This window comes from Bos indicus x Bos taurus, chromosome 1 (assembly GCF_003369695.1).
Source record: "Bos indicus x Bos taurus breed Angus x Brahman F1 hybrid chromosome 1, Bos_hybrid_MaternalHap_v2.0, whole genome shotgun sequence".
Lineage (NCBI taxonomy): Eukaryota > Metazoa > Chordata > Mammalia > Artiodactyla > Bovidae > Bos > Bos indicus x Bos taurus.
This window is the reverse complement of record NC_040076.1, coordinates 64,537,812-64,555,489: the sequence shown is the minus strand read 5'-3', so window position 1 is coordinate 64,555,489 and position 17,678 is coordinate 64,537,812. Positions and strand designations below refer to the sequence as shown.

Here is a 17,678-nt window from a genome sequence, read left to right as displayed (position 1 = left end):
TTTTCCCCCTATAACTGACATTTCTTTCCTGCTATATTCTTATATCTCCCTTCCATCTGCCCCTAGATACTTCCCACAGTTCATTTTTTTTTCTTACAAGATCCCCTTAGAGTGTCCTGTGTATGGATGATCAGAGGTCATCTCTTCATTATGATACAGTGGAGAGTCAGGAGACCTGGGCTCTCATCGAGCCTCTGCCATTAACAAGCCATGCAGCTCTGTTCCCTTCCCTACTCTGCCCACCTCTGCAGCATTTTACTGAGAGTCTCCTGTGTTCTGGGAACTGTGCTTAACATTAAGCGATAAAAAATTAAGAGGTTATCACTGCTCTGAAATAGCACACATTCTGGTGTCTGTACGCTACAGAATGTTTTGAGCATTCTGCTGCTACTGCTGCTAAGTTGCTTCAGCTGTGTCCGACTCTGTGTGACCCCATAGATAGAAGCCCACAAGGCTCCCCCGTCCCTGGGATTCTCCAGGCAAGAACACTGGAGTGGGTTGCCATTTCCTTCTCCAACATTGAACATTCTAAAGAGGTTTAAAAAAAAACTCTCAAGTTTTTTTCTTCAGTTTATTCTCTTCTGAGCACTAGTCCTATGTTGCCAAATGCCCACTCAGTCTTGATATTTGAAGGTACCGTTATTTTGAAATTGACAAGTCTTCTTATGTAACTCTAACTTAACTGTCAGTCTTAAAGGAAATTCTTTCTATTGGTTCCCATTCCTTCTTATTCTTTCCTTCTAACGGTTTTCTCATTCACTGTCATCCGTATTCGTCCATTCTCTCATACCTCATATCCAATCATTACCCAACTTGGTTAATTTTGTGCTGCCTGCGGCGCCCCCCGCCATTTCCTTTTCTCATCACTGTTCTAGCCAGACCTTTGTCATTATTTGGCTTTATCACTAGTAGCTCTACATCTGATCTTCTTAAAAATCTTGCATTCCAACTTTAGAATAATCCCACAGCTCATTTTGGTCATATTGTTTCTACTACACACACATCTTCTGTGGTCCCTCATAGTCTAGAAAATAAAGCTTGCACAGTTTTAATTGTGCATTCAAGAGCTTCCATAGTCTTGCCTTCTTTCCAAATACTTAATTTTTTTTTAATTTTATTTTATTTTTAAACTTTACAATATTGTATTAGTTTTGCCCAACATTGAAATGAATCCGCCACAGGTATACCCGTGCTCCCCATCCTGAACCCTCCTCCCTCCTCCCTCCCCATACCCTCCCTCTGGGCCATCCCAGTGCACCAGCCCCAAGCATCCAGCATCGTGCATCGAACCTGGACTGGCGACTTGTCTCATACATGATATTACACATGACACATGTTTCAATGCCATTCTCCCAAATCTCCCCACCCTCTCCCTCTCCCACAGAGTCCACAAGACTGATCTATACATCAGTGTCTCTTTTGCTGTCTCATACACAGGGTTATTGTTACCATCTTTCTAAATTCCATATATATGCGTTAGTATACTGTATTGGTGTTTTTCTTTCTGGCTTACTTCACTCTGTATAATAGGCTCCAGTTTCATCCACCTCATTAGAACTGATTCAAATGTATTCTTTTTAATGGCTGAGGAATACTCCATTGTGTATATGTACCACAGCTTTCTTATCCACTCATCTGCTGATGGACATCTAGGTTGCTTCCATGTCCTGGCTATTATAAACAGTGCTGCGATGAACATTGGGGTACACGTGTCTCTTTCCCTTCTGGTTTCCTCAGTGTGTATGCCCAGCAGTGGGATTGCTGGATCATAAGGCAGTTCTATTTCCAGTTTTTTAAGGAATCTCCACACTGTTCTCCATAGTGGCTGTACTAGTTTGCATTCCCACCAACAGTGTAAGAGGGTTCCCTTTTCTCCACACCCTCTCCAGCATTTATTGCTTGTACTTTTGGATCGCAGCCATTCTGACTGGCGTGAAATGGTACCTCATAGTGGTTTTGATTTGCATTTCTCTGATAATGAGTGATGTTGAGCATCTTTTCATGTGTTTGTTAGCCATCTGTATGTCTTCTTTGGAGAAATGTCTATTTAGTTCTTTGGCCCATTTTTTGATTGGGTCATTTATTTTTCTGGAGTTGAGCTGTAGGAGTTGCTTGTATATTTTTGAGATTGGTTGTTTGTCAGTTGCTTCATTTGCTATTATTTTCTCCCATTCTGAAGGCTGCCTTTTCACCTTGCTAATAGTTTCCTTTGTTGTGCAGAAGCAAATACTTAATTTTTACAGTACTTTTGTTTCACTATATTTGAGACATAATGGTTTTTATGGTCTCTCTGATTTTACTTCTTAAGAACTGGATTTTTATTATGTGTGTCTCCTGATATCCACACACTTAATGTGTTTTCAAATTAATATCCTTCCCAGGTGGTGCTAGTGGTAAAGACCCCGCCTGCCAATGCAGGAGACGTAAGAGATGAGGGTTTGATCTCTGGGTTGGGAAGATCCTCTGAAGAAGGGCATCGCAATCCACTCCAGTATTCTTGCCTAGAGAATCCCATGGACAGAGGAGCCTGACAGGCTACAGTCCACAGGGTTGCAAAGAGTGACTGAAGCGAATTAGCATGTATGCATGATAGCAAATACTTATCAAATCCTTAAAATATTATCAGTAAACTAAAGTTTTTACGTGAGCAGTTTTATAGCAGTTTTCCTGTTAGTACTGCGATATTGATAGTTATTATTTAGATAAGGAAACCTACACAACAAAGAGATTATAAATTAACTTGTCCAAAGTCATACAGTTAGCAAGTGGTTAGATGGGCAGGTATTTGAATTCGAGCAGTCTGACTTCAGAATGCTTTATTACAGTCTGTCATTGCTGTATCGAAACAGTACATTCTGTTCAGTAGGTACTTGGATGAGTTCTTTTTCTTGCTTTTTAAAAAAGTTTTAATCTTTTCCTTTATCATAGTTAAGTTATTCATCTGAAATACAGTTTGGTTCATCTGTTTTTGCTTATATCCCTTCGTAGAGCTGTATCTCCATTCTTTTTGACTTTTTGAAAAAGTCTGTGTATTTTCAGTCTGTGTAAAGTGGTTCTAAAAGTCAGATACAACAGATGTTATTCCCTCAGTCTTGTTCTCTCTCACTCCCTCTGGATAGCCAATCTCTTTATGTTGTCATTTACTTTTTCTGGGTTTCTTTGGCTCAAATGAACAGTCAGTGTGTAATCATCCCTTGTTATTCACAGGGAACTGGTTCCAGGACCCATAGTGGATACCAAAGTTTGTAGGTGCTCAAGTCCCATGTATAAAATGGCATGGTATTTCCATATAACTAAGTCTCCCATATACTTTAAACCATTTCTAGATAGCTTATAATATCTAATACAGTGTTGATGCTATGTGAATAGTTGCAAATACAATTTAAATGCTATGTAAATAGTTGCTGATGTGGCAGTTTGAGGTTTTGATGTTTGAAACTTTCTGGAGCTTTTCTCCCCTGAGTATTTTTGATTCCAGCTTGGTTGAATCCCTGGCTCTGGAACCCAGGAACATAGAGGGTAACTGTAATTTTCTTGATTTCTTTCTTACACATAATATAATAGAGAGAGGTACTCTTTATACTTTGCTTTTCCTGTTAACTATAGTTCCTGAAAGTCACTGCATATCAGTTCAGAGATTTTTCTCATCTTTTTTAGAATTTTATAGTATTTCAGTGTTGATTCCAACCACTCTTCTATATATGGATATGGAATTACTTTTCAATATATAGTAATCTCCCAGGGGGCTGGTATGGAAAGCTTTGTGCATAAGTATTTTTTGTTAGATGTGTATATTCATAGTAAACTAAGAGAACTAGATAGGACTGCTGAATCAGAACAGAAACACATGAAGTTTGGTATGATATTGCTAAATTCCTCTGCACAAGAGCTTGTATAGATTTATATTCTCTCCAGTAATACGTGAATGCCTATTTATTCACATTGATAACATGAATTGGTTTAGTTTTTCAATTTTTGTCAATCTGATAGGTGAGAAATGGTATCTCATTATAGTTTTAATTGATAATATATGTTTTCATGTGTTCATTTTCCACTTTTTATCCTATCTAGATTTTAGTTGTGATTAGAAAGTCTTTTCCTTATAAAGTCTTATAGAGAAAGCCTTTTCCTCAATTTAAAGAGAAATTCATCCATATTTTCTTGCAGTTGTAAAATTTCCCTTTTCACATTTAGACCCCTGATCCATTTGAAGTTTATTCCTGTGTGTGGAGTTTATTTATAACCATGTATAGTATGAGTTATTGATCTAATTTTATCTGTTCTAAAGCATTTATCATTTGTCTTAATACAGTTTTTTAAACAGTCTATGTTCCAATGATTTGAGATGCTATTGTTATTATATGCTAAATTTCCACCTGGAATTTGGTCTATTTCTGGACTTTCTGTTCTGTTCTGCGGGGTCATTTGTGTATTCCTAAGTCAGTAACCACATTGTTCTAATTTCATTTTGTAATATGTTTCAGTGTCTGGTAGGGCTAGTCTGCCCTTGTAGCTTTTCCTTTTCATGTTACTCTAGCTATGTTTGGATGTATATTTTTCACTATGAATTTTGGTATCATTTTGACTAACTCCTTGAGAAAGCTTGTTTATTTTTAATTGGAATTTCATCAGCTTTATAAGTTAAGGAGTTAATTGCCTCTCCATAATGTTGAGTTACCTTATCCAGAAATAGGAGATAGCTTTCATTTGTTCAAGTTTACTTTGTAAACTTTCAGGAGTTTTACTTATATAGGTTTTGACATTTCTTGTTAAGCTTATTCCTAAATATTTTAATTGTTTTTGTAGCTATTATATAATTTTGTTTTTATTTTTATTTTTTTTCCTAAAAGTGCTGAAAAGTGGCAGGCTGTCTTACACGAAGTTCAGTTCTTTCCATTATATCACCTTTTCTTTGTGAAACTTCAGTATTCTTTGTTCTCCTTGCTAAATGTTAGCTATTAAAAAAAATTGATGTATTGACCAATTCATTTCCTTTGATTGTGATATAACAGGCATTTTTCTGACAACTTAAAATTCTATTCACATTTGTAATTCTTATATCACTGCTACCGAGAATTAAATAATCATGTATTTTGCATTAAATGATGATATATTTTTAGGAGAAGTTAGAATAGGGTCTTCTCCTTGCACTGTTTCGTAAACCAACATACTGAACCTGCTGGTGTCAGTGAGAGGCATTTTGTTTTGGTGAAAAAACAAGAAGAGAAAGAATGGTCAGAGATAGGAAGAATACCAAGAGTAACTAATTACCCCTGCTCAGTAGTCTTAAAAACTATATATATATTTTCAAGTTGTTTCCGGTACAACAAGTTTCAGTGGTGTTTTACCTACAATTTGAATGCCTTTTTCCCTCTGTACCCATCATACTAAAATTAAATTAACCTCAACTGGCCAGTTTGGAAGTGCTGGTGATAGAAAATGCTGTTGTGGTGCTAACAGTAGAGTTCAGCTAGGTACCTTATGTAGGATACCTTTGATATTAGAGCAGGAAGAAGATTAATCAATCCCAATACTGATCGTTGTTGAGACTGGCTTTTCCAAGTTGAAAATCAGTAAGCTACATTTTAAATTACTTAGTGATCTTAGCTTCATTAACTATTAATTTCAATTCTCTTTTGAACTGAGTCATAGGTTTCAGGTGTCCTGCTTGGTTTCACTTGTTCTGTCGCTAGGATGTTAGAGAAGAAGTGAAGTGTCACTCCTGTTCTGTTGTGAATGGAGAGTGATTTGAGCCCTGCTTTTAATATATTCTGTTTTGGAGAGTGAAGAGAGATAAATGTATGGGCTCATCCTTAGGGATATGAGTATTCTCTGTATGATATTTTGGAGACAGCATAGGGGAAATAAGACCTTGGTCCACTATTAATAGTTTTGTGAGCTTAAGTATATCCATTAACTTTATGAGCTTCAATTTCATCATGTGTAAAATGGAAATGCTATTATTACAGTGGTACCCCAGTCCAGCGTTTGGTGCGTAAAGGAACTCAGTAAGTATTGTGCTTTCTTTTTACTCCAATGTTGTGTGAATCAAATTAAACAATATATTATGAGAACATCCAGTAGATTTTAAAACTCCTTATAATTAAGTTCTATTGGTTTTAATTTTAGATCTGAACTACTACAAACTGCTGTTTACTTTGGATTTCTTCCTCTTTGTTTTGCTTCCTCTTTTATTTGATAGTCTTATTCTGAGACACCTAATTATTTGTACTTATATAGCTGTTTTAAGTCATTGTGGAAAATCTATTCTTGATAAAATTTATAGACAGCTTAAAGAAATATTAATCTTTAGTTATGTCATATGGAACTCTATTCTTTGAGTCATGAAAACTTGTAATTATCAAGTGGAAGGTAAAAACCAAGACTTAACCTCTGTGGAGGAGGAAGGTTAGGACAATGGCATGCTGAGTAGGAAAAACCTTATACTTCAGTGTAGCTCTAAGAAAGTTACAGAAAAACCAACAGAGAATCATCAGTCCAAGGTTGAACCGTCAGAAGACTCCAGTGTCTCTTGGGAAAAGGGCTTCATTAAATATGTCTGCCATGCTGTGCTGAGTCATTGGCAGGGAACAGTTCATGGGGAACTTGGCTTATCACCAAAGAAGAAAATGGTTTTGAGAGCTCAGCAACTAGAACCACTGGTCAATAATGTTTCCTGCAGTGGGTCATCTGAGAGGAACATTTTCATAGTTAACATGCCAAACTTCCTAAGGATGCAGACTGTTTTATGCTACCTTCCCAAGTCGTGTAGAATGACTGGTAAAATGTTACTTTTAACTGGATTAAAATTTCAAAGACTGTACAGAGGTTAATGAGTAAGGATTCTATTTGATTTTGCTTTTACAATTATATATAGTTTTATTACCTCGTTATTCCAGAAAGAAGAAATATGGTGGCATGATATTTGTGGTCCTGAATGCCTCCTTTCTGCTTCTCAGTGACTTGAATGGCTGAGAGAAAGAGAAATAAAACTTAATAGAAGGTAGCAAGAGCAATTAGGCAAGAAAAAGAAATAAAAAGTCATCGAAATTGGAAAGGAAGAAATAAAACTGTCCCTGTTTTATATGTCATCTGTTGGCAGATGACATGATATGTATGGAAAATCGTAAGACTCCATTTTAAAAAAATGTTAGAAAAACCAATTCAGCAAAGTTGCAAGATACATATCAGTGCACACAAATCTCTTGCATTTCTATACACTTAAAGTACAGAAAGAGAAAGCAAACAATCGCATTAATGTTACACTGAAAAGAATTAACTGTCTAGGAATGCATTTGACCAAGGAGATGAAAGACCTATATATTGAAAACTCTTAAGCCATTAATGAAAGAAATTGATGAAGACACAAATAGATGAAAAGATACTATTGGATGAATCATGATTGAATCATTATTATTAAAATGTCCATACCACCCAAAACAATCTACAGATTCACTGCAATTCCTATCAAAATTCCAATAATTCAAAGAAATTTTTCAAAGAAATAGAACAAATAGCACTAAAACTTGTATGGAATGACAAAAAATCTCAAATAGTCAGAACAAAAGAACAAAGCCAGAGACATAATGCGTGATGATTTCAAACTATATTAGAGAGCTACAGTAATTAAAGCAGGATGGTACTGACATAAAAGCAGACACGTAGATCAGTGAGACAGAGTAGACAGCCCAGAGATAAACTTATGCATTTATGGTCAGTTAGTTTACAACAAAGGAGACAAGAATATACAGGGGGAGAAGGACAGCCTTTTCAATGATTGGTGTTGGGGAAACTAGATAGCACATGCAAAAAAATAAAACTCAACAACTGTCTTACACTGTACACAGAAATTAACTCTAGATGGATTAAAGATCTGAATGTAAGACCTGAAAGCATAAAAGTCCTAGAAGAAAATGTAAATGGTAAATGCTTTGACATAGGTCTTGGCAATGATTTTTTAAATCTGCAACCAGATTTTAAAAAGCACCAGAAGCAAAAATAAGCAAGTGGGACTACATCAAATTAAAAAGCTTCTGCACAGCAAAGAAAACCATCTACAAAATGAAAAGGCAACACATTGAATGGGATAAAATATTTGCGAATCACATATCTGGTAAGGGGCTAGTATCAAAAACCCCAACAATGTAGTTTAAAAATGGGCATAGGACCTGAACATTTTTCTGAGGAAGATGCAGATGGCCAACAAGTCCTTGAAACGATGCTCAACATCACAAATTATCAGGGAATGCAAATCAAAACCACCACAAGGGATTTCCTTGATGGTCCAGTGGTTAAGAATATTCCTGCAGTACAAGGGATGTGGGTTCAATCCCTGGTGACCTGCATTGCAAGATCCCACATGCCATGAGCAACTAGGCCTATGTGCTGCAACTACTGAGCTCATGTGCCGTAACTAGGGCATCCGGGTGCTACAGTGAAAGATCATGCGTGACACAACAAAGATCCCGTGTGCCACATCTAAGACCTGATACAGCCAAAAAAAAAACCAGAATGAGGTATCGCCTCATACCTGTTAGAATGGCTATTTTTCATAATGCAAAAAGTCACAAGTGTTGGCAAGGATGTGGAGAAAGAGAATCTGTGTGTGCTGTTTGTGGGAATGTAGATTGGTGCAGGCATTGTGGAAAACAGTATGGAAGTTCCTCAAAATATTAAAAATAGAACTACCGTACGGTAAAGTGTCTACCTGCAATGCAGGAGAGCTGGGTTCGATCCCTGGGTCGGGAAGATCCCCTGGAGAAGGAAATGGCAACCCACTCCAGTACTCCTGCCTGGGAAATTCCACGGAAAGAGGAGACTGGCAGGCTATAATCCATGGGGTTGCAAAGAGTTGGACACGGCTGAGCAACTAACACATAGGATCCATCAATTATACTTCGGGGTATTTATCAAAAGAAAATCAAAGTACTAAAAGTACTCCAAAAGGTATATGTACCCCATGGTCATTGCAGAATTATTTGTAATGGTTAAGATACAGAAACAGCCTAAGAATTTATCAGTGGATGAGTGGATAAAGAAATTGTGGAATGAGTGTGTGTGCGCATGCGTGATGGAACATTATTCAGCTGTCAGAAAAGAAAATCCTGACATCGTGGCTTTGTGGCTAGACCTTGAGGGCATTATGCTAAGTGAAATAAGTCAGACAGAAAAACACAAATGCCACATGCTGTCTCTTATGTATAAAATCCTACCCTCAGCAACAGCAAAGAACAAACTTGTAAATACAGAAAACAGATTGATGGTTGCCGGAGGCAGGAGGTGGGAGAAATAGGTGAAGGGGGTGAAAAAGTAAAACAAAAACCTCAATATGAGTCACAGTATGCTTCTAAATTTTCTTACTTTTTAAAAAGTTTTTATTATCTTTAGTTATATTTTTATATTATAGTAATTTTTATATTATTATGTTTATACCTTTTAAATTCCTATATGTCTGTGATAAGTTCCAAATAAGTGTTTAGCATTAGGAGTTAGATTTGCTTTTTTGACTAGTTTCTCTAAAGCCTTTGCAGTTTTTGTGGATGGTCAGCTGCTTGATTGTTTTTATATAAGAGCTTCATTGAGATATAATGTCTATGACATGAATTTCACCCTTTATTACAGTATACAATCCATTGGTTTTAATATAATCACAGAGTTGTGTAGCATCACTACTAATTCTAGGATATTTTCATCACCTCAGAAAGAAACTCTTTTAATAGTGCTCTATTAAATTCTTATTAACAGTCTCTTCCCACCCTCCTCTTCACTGACACCCTGGCAATCACTAATCTACTTTCTGTCTTCATGGATTTGCCCATCTGGACATTTCATATAAATGGAATAATAATATATGACCTTTTTGTTTCTGTCTTCTTTCACTTGGAAAAAATATTCAAAGTTCTTCCATGTTTACCATGTCTCAGTATTTCAGTCCTTTTTGTGGCTGAATAATACTACGTTTTGTGGATATACTGCATTTTGTTAATCAGTTCACTAGTTGATGAGCATTTGAGTTGTCGTTACATTTTGGCTATAATGAATGATGATGCTCTGAACATTATTTGCATACAAGTTTTTGTGGGTACTTTTTTTCCCCTCAGTTCTCTTGGGTATATACTTAGAAGTGTTGTGGGTCCTATGGTGACTCTGTGATTAACATTTTGAGAAAGTGCTAACTTGTTTTCCAGAGCCACTGTACCATTTTACAGTCTTTGAGCACTGGATAAACACTGCAGTTTCCCCACATTGTTGCCAGTACTTGTTATTATCTGAGTTTTGATGATATCTGTCTGAGAGTGAACTGTTTCACATTTCCTGATGGCTAATGAGGTTGAACATCATTTCATCTTTTCTTTTATTGACCTTTAGTGTGTATTCTTTGAAGAAATTTCTGTTGAATTTCTTCACCCACTAAAACTTTAAGATTTTCCTTTTTTAACAGGTAACTGTTTGAAGTTTTAGTTTTACAGAGCAATGAATGAAAAGTACAGTGTTCCTATATACACTCTTCTTCTCCTCAGTCCCCCTTGCTATTAATGTAGCACGTTTGCATGAATGTAGATTTGTTATAATTGAAGCAGTATTGATGTATTAGTAGTAAAGTCCATAGTTTTCATTATTGTTCATCATTTGTGTTGTGTAGTATGTGGGCTTTGGCAAATGTATACTGACATGTTTCCATCATTACAGTGTCATGTGGCATAGTTTCAGTGTCCTAAAAATTCCCTGAGCTCCACCTATTCATCCCTCCCTCCTTCACCTCAACCCTTGATAACCACTGATTAAAAAAAAAAAAAGTTTCCACAGTTTTGTCTATTCTAGAATGTCATATGCTTGGAATCATACACTGCAGCCTTTTCAGATTGACTTTTTCACTTAGCAATGTGCACTTAATGTACTTGCTTAGCTTTTCTTGGCATGATAGCTATTTTCTTTTTCTCTCAGAACAAATACCGCTGTATGCATATACTACATTTTGTTCTTTTATTTGCTTATTGAAGGACATCTTGATTGCTTCCAGGTTCTTGCAGTTATAAATAAAGTTTCTTCTAGACATTCATGTACAGGTTTTTATGTGAATATAAGTTTTCAGTTGATTTGGGTAAATATTAAGTAGCACAATTGCTAGATTGTTGCTAATTTGTATGGTAAGAGTGTGGTTCAGTTTTGCAGGAAACTACCTAACTATTTTCTGAAGTGGCTGTGCAAAATAATTTTATATTCCCATTAGCATTGATGAGAGTTCCTGTTGCTCTGCATCCTCACCAGCCTTTGGTGGTATTAGTGTTTTGGGGTTTGGCCATTTTGAGAGGAGTGCAGTGGAAGTGAAAGTGTTAATCACTCAGTCTTTCAGATTATTTGAGACCCCATGGGGTGTACCAGGCTCCTCTGTCCATTGGAATTCTCCAGCAAGAATACTGGAATGGATTACCATTCCATTCTCCAGGGGATATTCCCTACCCAGGGATCAAACCCAGGTCTCCTGTATTGCAGGCAGATTCTTTACCATCTGAACAGTTGTTGTTCAGTCACTTAGTTGTCTGACTCTTAGCAACCCCATGGACTGCAGCAAGCCAAGCTTCCCTGTCCTTCACCATCTCCCAAAGTTTGCTCAAACTCATGTCCATTGAGTCGGTTATGCCATCCAACCATCTCATCCTCTGTCATCCCCTTTTCCTCCTGCCTTCAATCTTTCCCATCATCAGGGTCTTTTCTACTGAGTTGGCTCTCTTCTCATCAGGTGGCCAAAGTGTTGGAGTTTCAGCTTGAGCATCAGTCTTTCCAATGAATATTCAGGGTTGATTTCCTTTACGATTGACTGGTTAGATCTCCTTGCTGTCCAAGGAACTCTCAATAGTCGTCTCCAACACCACAGTTCAAAAGCATCAATTTTTCAGTGCTCAGCTTTCTTTATGGTCCAACTCTCACATCTGTACATGACTGTTAGAAAAACTATAGCTTTGACTATACAGATGTTTGTCGGCAAAGTAATTCTGACTGAACAGTGAGACATTAATGTCTAATCTGAGCAGTAATATCTCACTATTGTTTAAATTTGCAGTTCCCTGATGAAATACCATGTTGACCATCTTTTAATATGCCTATGTGCCATCAGTGTATCTTCTTTGGTGTGGTGTCTTTTCAAGTCTTTTGCCCATTTCAAATAGTTGACTGTTTTCTTGCAGTTGAGTTTTAAGGGTTCTTTATATATTTTGGATAAAAATTCTTTATCAGATAAGTGTTTTAGAGAGGTTTTCTCCCAGTCTGTGACTTGTGTTTTCATTAGTGTCTTAGAGCAGAAATTTTTAATTTTCATGAAAAGTCCAGTTTATAACTTTTTTCTTTCGTGGATTGTGCTTTTGTTGTTGGATCTAAAAAACTAAGGACACTGTCAAATCCGAGGACACCTAAATTTTCTTCCATGTTATCTTGTAGTGTTTATAATATTTTCTCTAATATTTAAGTCTGTGATCCACTTTGAGTTAATTTTTGAAAAAGATGTAAGATCTGTATCTAGATTAATTTCTTTGCTTTTCAGTTGTTCCAGCACTATTTGTTGAAAAGACTATCCTTTCTCTTTTGAAATGCCTTTTTTCCTTTGACAAAGTTCAGTTGATTATATCTGGTGGCTATTTCTGGGCTCTCTGTTCTCTTCCAGTGATCTGTTTGTTTCTTTCTCTAATATCACAATGTCTGTTTTTACTCTAGCTTTACAATATGTCTTGAAATCTGTTGGTATCAGTCTTTTGCCTGTTCTTCAGTATTGTGTTGACTAATCCATATCCACAAAATAACTTGCTGGTATTTTGATTGCAATTGCTTTAAATTTATATTTTATGTTGAAAAACTGGCGTCTCGGCAATATGCAGTCCTCCTCTCCATGTATTAATGCATAAAATATGTTTCCATTTATTTAGATCTTTGATTTCTTCAGAATTTTATAGTTTTCCTCCTATAAATCTTGTATATAGTTTATTTGCTTTGTACCTAAATATTTCTTTCTTTTTTTTCTTTTTTGTGTGCTAATGTAAATTGTGTTTTTTAGTTTCAAATACAAATTGTTCATTGCTGGTATATAAAAAGGCAGTTGACTTTTGTACCTTAATCTTATATCCTGCAATCTTGCTATGGCTGCTTATTAGTTCCAAGATGTTTTTCGTTTTTGATGACTTGGAATTTTTTTATTTGAATGATAGTGTCATCTGTGAACAAAGATAGTTTTACTTCTTCTTTCCCAATCTGTATATACTTTATTTTTGAGGGGGGTTGTTTTAATGCATATGAAGTGTTGAAAAGGAGTGGTGAGAATCTAAAGTTTTTCTTGGCTTGTTTTTGATATCAGCAGCAGTTTCTCCTCATGAAGTACATAGTTGTAGAATTTTTTGTAGATGTTTTTAATCAAGATGAAGATGTTCCCCTCTATTCCTAGTTTGCCAAGAGTTTTTTTTAAATCATGAATGGATGTTGAATTTTGTCAAATACATTTTCTACCTCTGTAGATATGATCAAATAATTAGCCAGTTGATGAGATAAATTATATTAATTAATTTTAAATGTTGAACCAGCTTTTCATACCTAGGATAAATCCCACATGGTCTTGGTGTATCTTATTTTTATACATTGCTGGAATTAGTTTGCTGAGATACTGGTTTGTAGTTGTCGTAATACATCTGTCTTAGGTATTAGGATAATGCTGGTCTCATAGAATGAATTGGACTGTATTCCCTTTGCTTTTGTCTTCTAGAGAAGACTCTAGAGAACTGATACAATTTCTTTCTTAAGTGATTGGTGAAATTCACCAGTGAACCCATCTAGGTGTGGTGCTTTCTATTTTGGAAGATGATTAATTGTATGTCAAGTTGTTTAATAGATACAGGCCTGTTCAGTTTATCTAGTTCTCCTTGTGTGTGTTCTGGTAGATTGTATTTTTCAAGAAATTGGTCCATTTATCTAGGTTATTAAATTTGTAGGTATGGAGTTTATCATAATATCTATTTATTTTTTCTGTTAATATCCATGAGATCTGTGGTTATGGAATCTTTTTGCTTTTGATGCTAGTAATTTCTATCTACTGTCTCCTTTTTTCAGTTAACCTGGCTAGAAGCTTATCAGTTCTATTGATCTTTCAAAGAACTATCTTTTGAGTTTTCTAATTTTTCTGTATTGATTTTCTTTTTTCAGTGTGGTCTCTGCTTTAGATTTTTTTCTCCTGCTTGCTTTGAATTTAATTTGTTCTTTCTCTGGTTTTCTAAGTTGCAGGCTAAAGATTGATTTTGAATTCTCTTACTTGATATATGCAGTCACTGTTGTTAATTTCCCACTAGATACTGGCTTCACTGCATCCACAAATTTTTTTAGCTCAAAATACTTTTTATTTTTTTCTTGAGACTTCTTTGACCAATACGTTATTTGAAAGTATGTTGTTTATGCTCCAAATATTTTGCATTTTTTTCTGTTACTGATTTCTAGTCTAATTTCACTGTGGTTTGAGAGCATATTTTCTGTAATATCTGTTTTTTTAATTTGCTAAGGTATGTATTATGGCCCATAATTAGGTCTATCTTGATGAATGCTCTGTATGAGCTTGAGGAAAATATGTATTCAGGTGCTGTTAGATGAAATTTTCTGTAAATATGTTAACTAGATCCAATTGATTAATAGTATTGGGTTCAGTTATGTCCTTACTGGGGGCGCAGGAGGGCCCAGAGGAGCCCTCAGTCTCAAAAACGACAGAATGATCTCCGTTCGTTTCCAAGGCAAACCATTCAATATCACAGTAATCCAAGTCTATGCCCCAACCAGTAATGCTGAAGAAGCTGAAGTTGAACAGTTCTATGAAGACCTACAAGACCTTTTAGAACTAACACCCAAAAAAGATGTCCTTTTCATTATAGGGGACTGGAATGCAAAAGTAGGAAGTCAAGAAACACCTGGAGTAACAGGCAAATTTGGCCTTGGAATACGGAATGAAGCAGGGCAAAGACTAATAGAGTTTTGCCAAGAAAATGCACTGGTCATAACAAACACCCTCTTCCAACAACACAAGAGAAGACTCTATACGTGGACATCACCAGATGGTCAACACCGAAATCAGACTGATTATATTCTTTGCAGCCAAAGATGGAGAAGTTCTATGCAGTCAGCAAAAACAAGACCAGAAGCTGACTGTGGCTCAGACCATGAACTCCTTATTGCAAAATTCAAATTTAAATTGAAGAAAGTAGGGAAAACCACTAGACCATTCAGGTATGACCTAAACCAAATCCCTAATGATTCTACAGTGGAAGTGAGAAATAGATTTAAGGGCCTAGATCTGATAGAGTGCCTGATGAACTATGGAATGAGGTTCGTGACATTGTACAGAAGACAGGGATCAAGACCATTCCCATGGAAAAGAAATGCAAAAAAGTAAAATGGCTGTCTGGGGAGGCCTTACAAATAGCTGTGAAAAGAAGAGAAGAGAAAAGCAAAGGAGAAAAGGAAAGATATAAACATCTGAATGCAGAGTTCCAAAGAATAGCAAGAAGAGATAAGAAAGCCTTCTTCAGCGATCAATGCAAAGAAATAGAGGAAAACAACAGAATGGGAAAGACTAGGGATCTCTTCAAGAAAATCAGAGATACCAAAGGAACATTTCATGCAAAGATGAGCTCAATAAAGGACAGAAATGGTATGGACCTAACAGAAGCAGAAGATATTAAGAAGAGATGGCAAGAATACACAGAAGAACTGTACAAAAAAGATCTTCACGACCCAGATAATCATGATGTTGTGATCACTGACCTAGAGCCAGACATCCCGGAATGTGAAGTCAAGTGGGCCTTAGAAAGAATCACTACAAACAAAGCTAGTGGAGGTGATGGAATTCCAGTTGAGCTATTCCAAATCCTGAAAGATGATGCTGTGAAAGTGCTGCACTCAATATGCCAGCGAATTTGGAAGACTCAGCAGTGGCCATAGGACTGGAAAAGGTCAGTTTTCATTCCAATCCCAAAGAAAGGCAATGCCAAAGAATGCTCAAACTACCGCACAATTGCACTCATCTCACACGCTAGTAAAGTAATGCTCAAAATTCTCCAAGCCAGGCTTCAGCAATATGTGAACCGTGAACTTCCTCATGTTCAAGCTGGTTTTAGAAAAGGCAGAGGAACCAGAGATCAAATTTCCAACATCCGCTGGATCATTGAAAAAGCAAGAGAGTTCCAGAAAAACATCTATTTCTGCTTGATTGACTAAGCCAAAGCCTTTGACTGTGTGGATCACAATAAACTGTGGAAAATTCTGAAAGAGATGGGAATACCAGACCACCTGATCTGCCTCTTGAGAAATTTGTATGCAGGTCAGGAAGCAACAGTTAGAACTGGACATGGAACAACAGACTGGTTCCAAATAGGAAAAGGAGTTCGTCAAGGCTGTATATTGTCACTCTGTTTATTTAACTTATATGCAGACTACATCATGAGAAATGCTGGACTGGAAGAAACACAAGTTGGAATCAAGATTGCTGGGAGAACTATCAATAACCTCAGATATGCAGATGACACCACCCTTATGGCAGAAAGTGAAGAGGAACTCAAAAGCCTCTTGATGAAAGTGAAAGAGGAGAGTGAACAAGTTGGCTTAAAGCTCAACATTCAGAAAACGAAGATCATGGCATCTGGTCCCACCACTTCATGGCAAATAGATGGGGAAACAGTGGAAACAGTGTCAGACTTTATTTTTGGGCGCTCCAAAATCACTACAGATGGTGACTGCAGCCATGAAATTAAAAGACGCTTACTCCTTGGAAGGAAGGTTATGACCAACCTAGATAGCATATTGAAAAGCAGAGACATTACTTTGCCAACAAAGGTCCGTCTAGTCAAGACTATGGTTTTTCTGGTGGTCATGTATAGATGTGAGAGTTGCACTGTGAAGAAGGCTGAGCGCCGAAGAATTGATGCTTTTGAACTGTGGTGTTGGAGAAGACTCTTGAGAGTCCCTTGGACTGCAAGGAGATCCAACCAGTCCATCTGAAGGAGAGCAGCCCTGGGATTTCTTTGGAAGGAATGATGCTAAAGCTGAAACTCCAGTACTTTGGCCACCTCATGCGAAGAGTTGACTCATTGGAAGACTCTGATGCTGGGAGGGATTGGAGGCAGGAGGAGAAGGGGATGACAGAGGATGAAATGGCTGGATGGCATCACTGACTCAATGGACGTGAGTCTGAGTGAACTCTGGGAGTTGGTGATGGACAGGGAGGCCTGGCGTGCTGTGATACATGGGGTCGCAAAGAGTCGGACATGACTGAGCGACTGATCTGATCTGATCTGATCTATGTCCTTACTGGTTTTTGGCTTGCTGGATCTATCATTAACTGATAACTAATGAAAGGGTATTGAAATCTCTAAGTAGTAAATCTGTCTCCTCCTTGTGATTTTGTTCATTGCCTCAAAAAATTTTGATACTCTGTTGTTAGCTGCATACACATTAAGAATTGTCCTTTTTCATTATGTAATGCCAATCTTTATCCGTCATAATTGTTCTTGCTGTGTAGTCTTCTTTGTCCAAAATTAATGTAACTACTTCAGCTTTCTTTTGATTAGTCTTAGTATGGTATATTCAGAGAAGGCAATGACACCCCACTCCAGTACTCTTGCCTGGAAACTCCCATGGACAGAGGAGCCTGGTAGGCTGCA

General features: G+C 36.8%; 1 protein-coding gene across 4 annotated transcripts in view; it reads left to right on the top strand.

The window, feature by feature from the left end:
* The window catches only part of GSK3B (glycogen synthase kinase 3 beta), a 220,016-nt gene that overhangs the window by 74,186 nt on the left and 128,152 nt on the right, over positions 1-17,678 (top strand). The gene's annotated exons all lie outside the window — the stretch shown is intronic.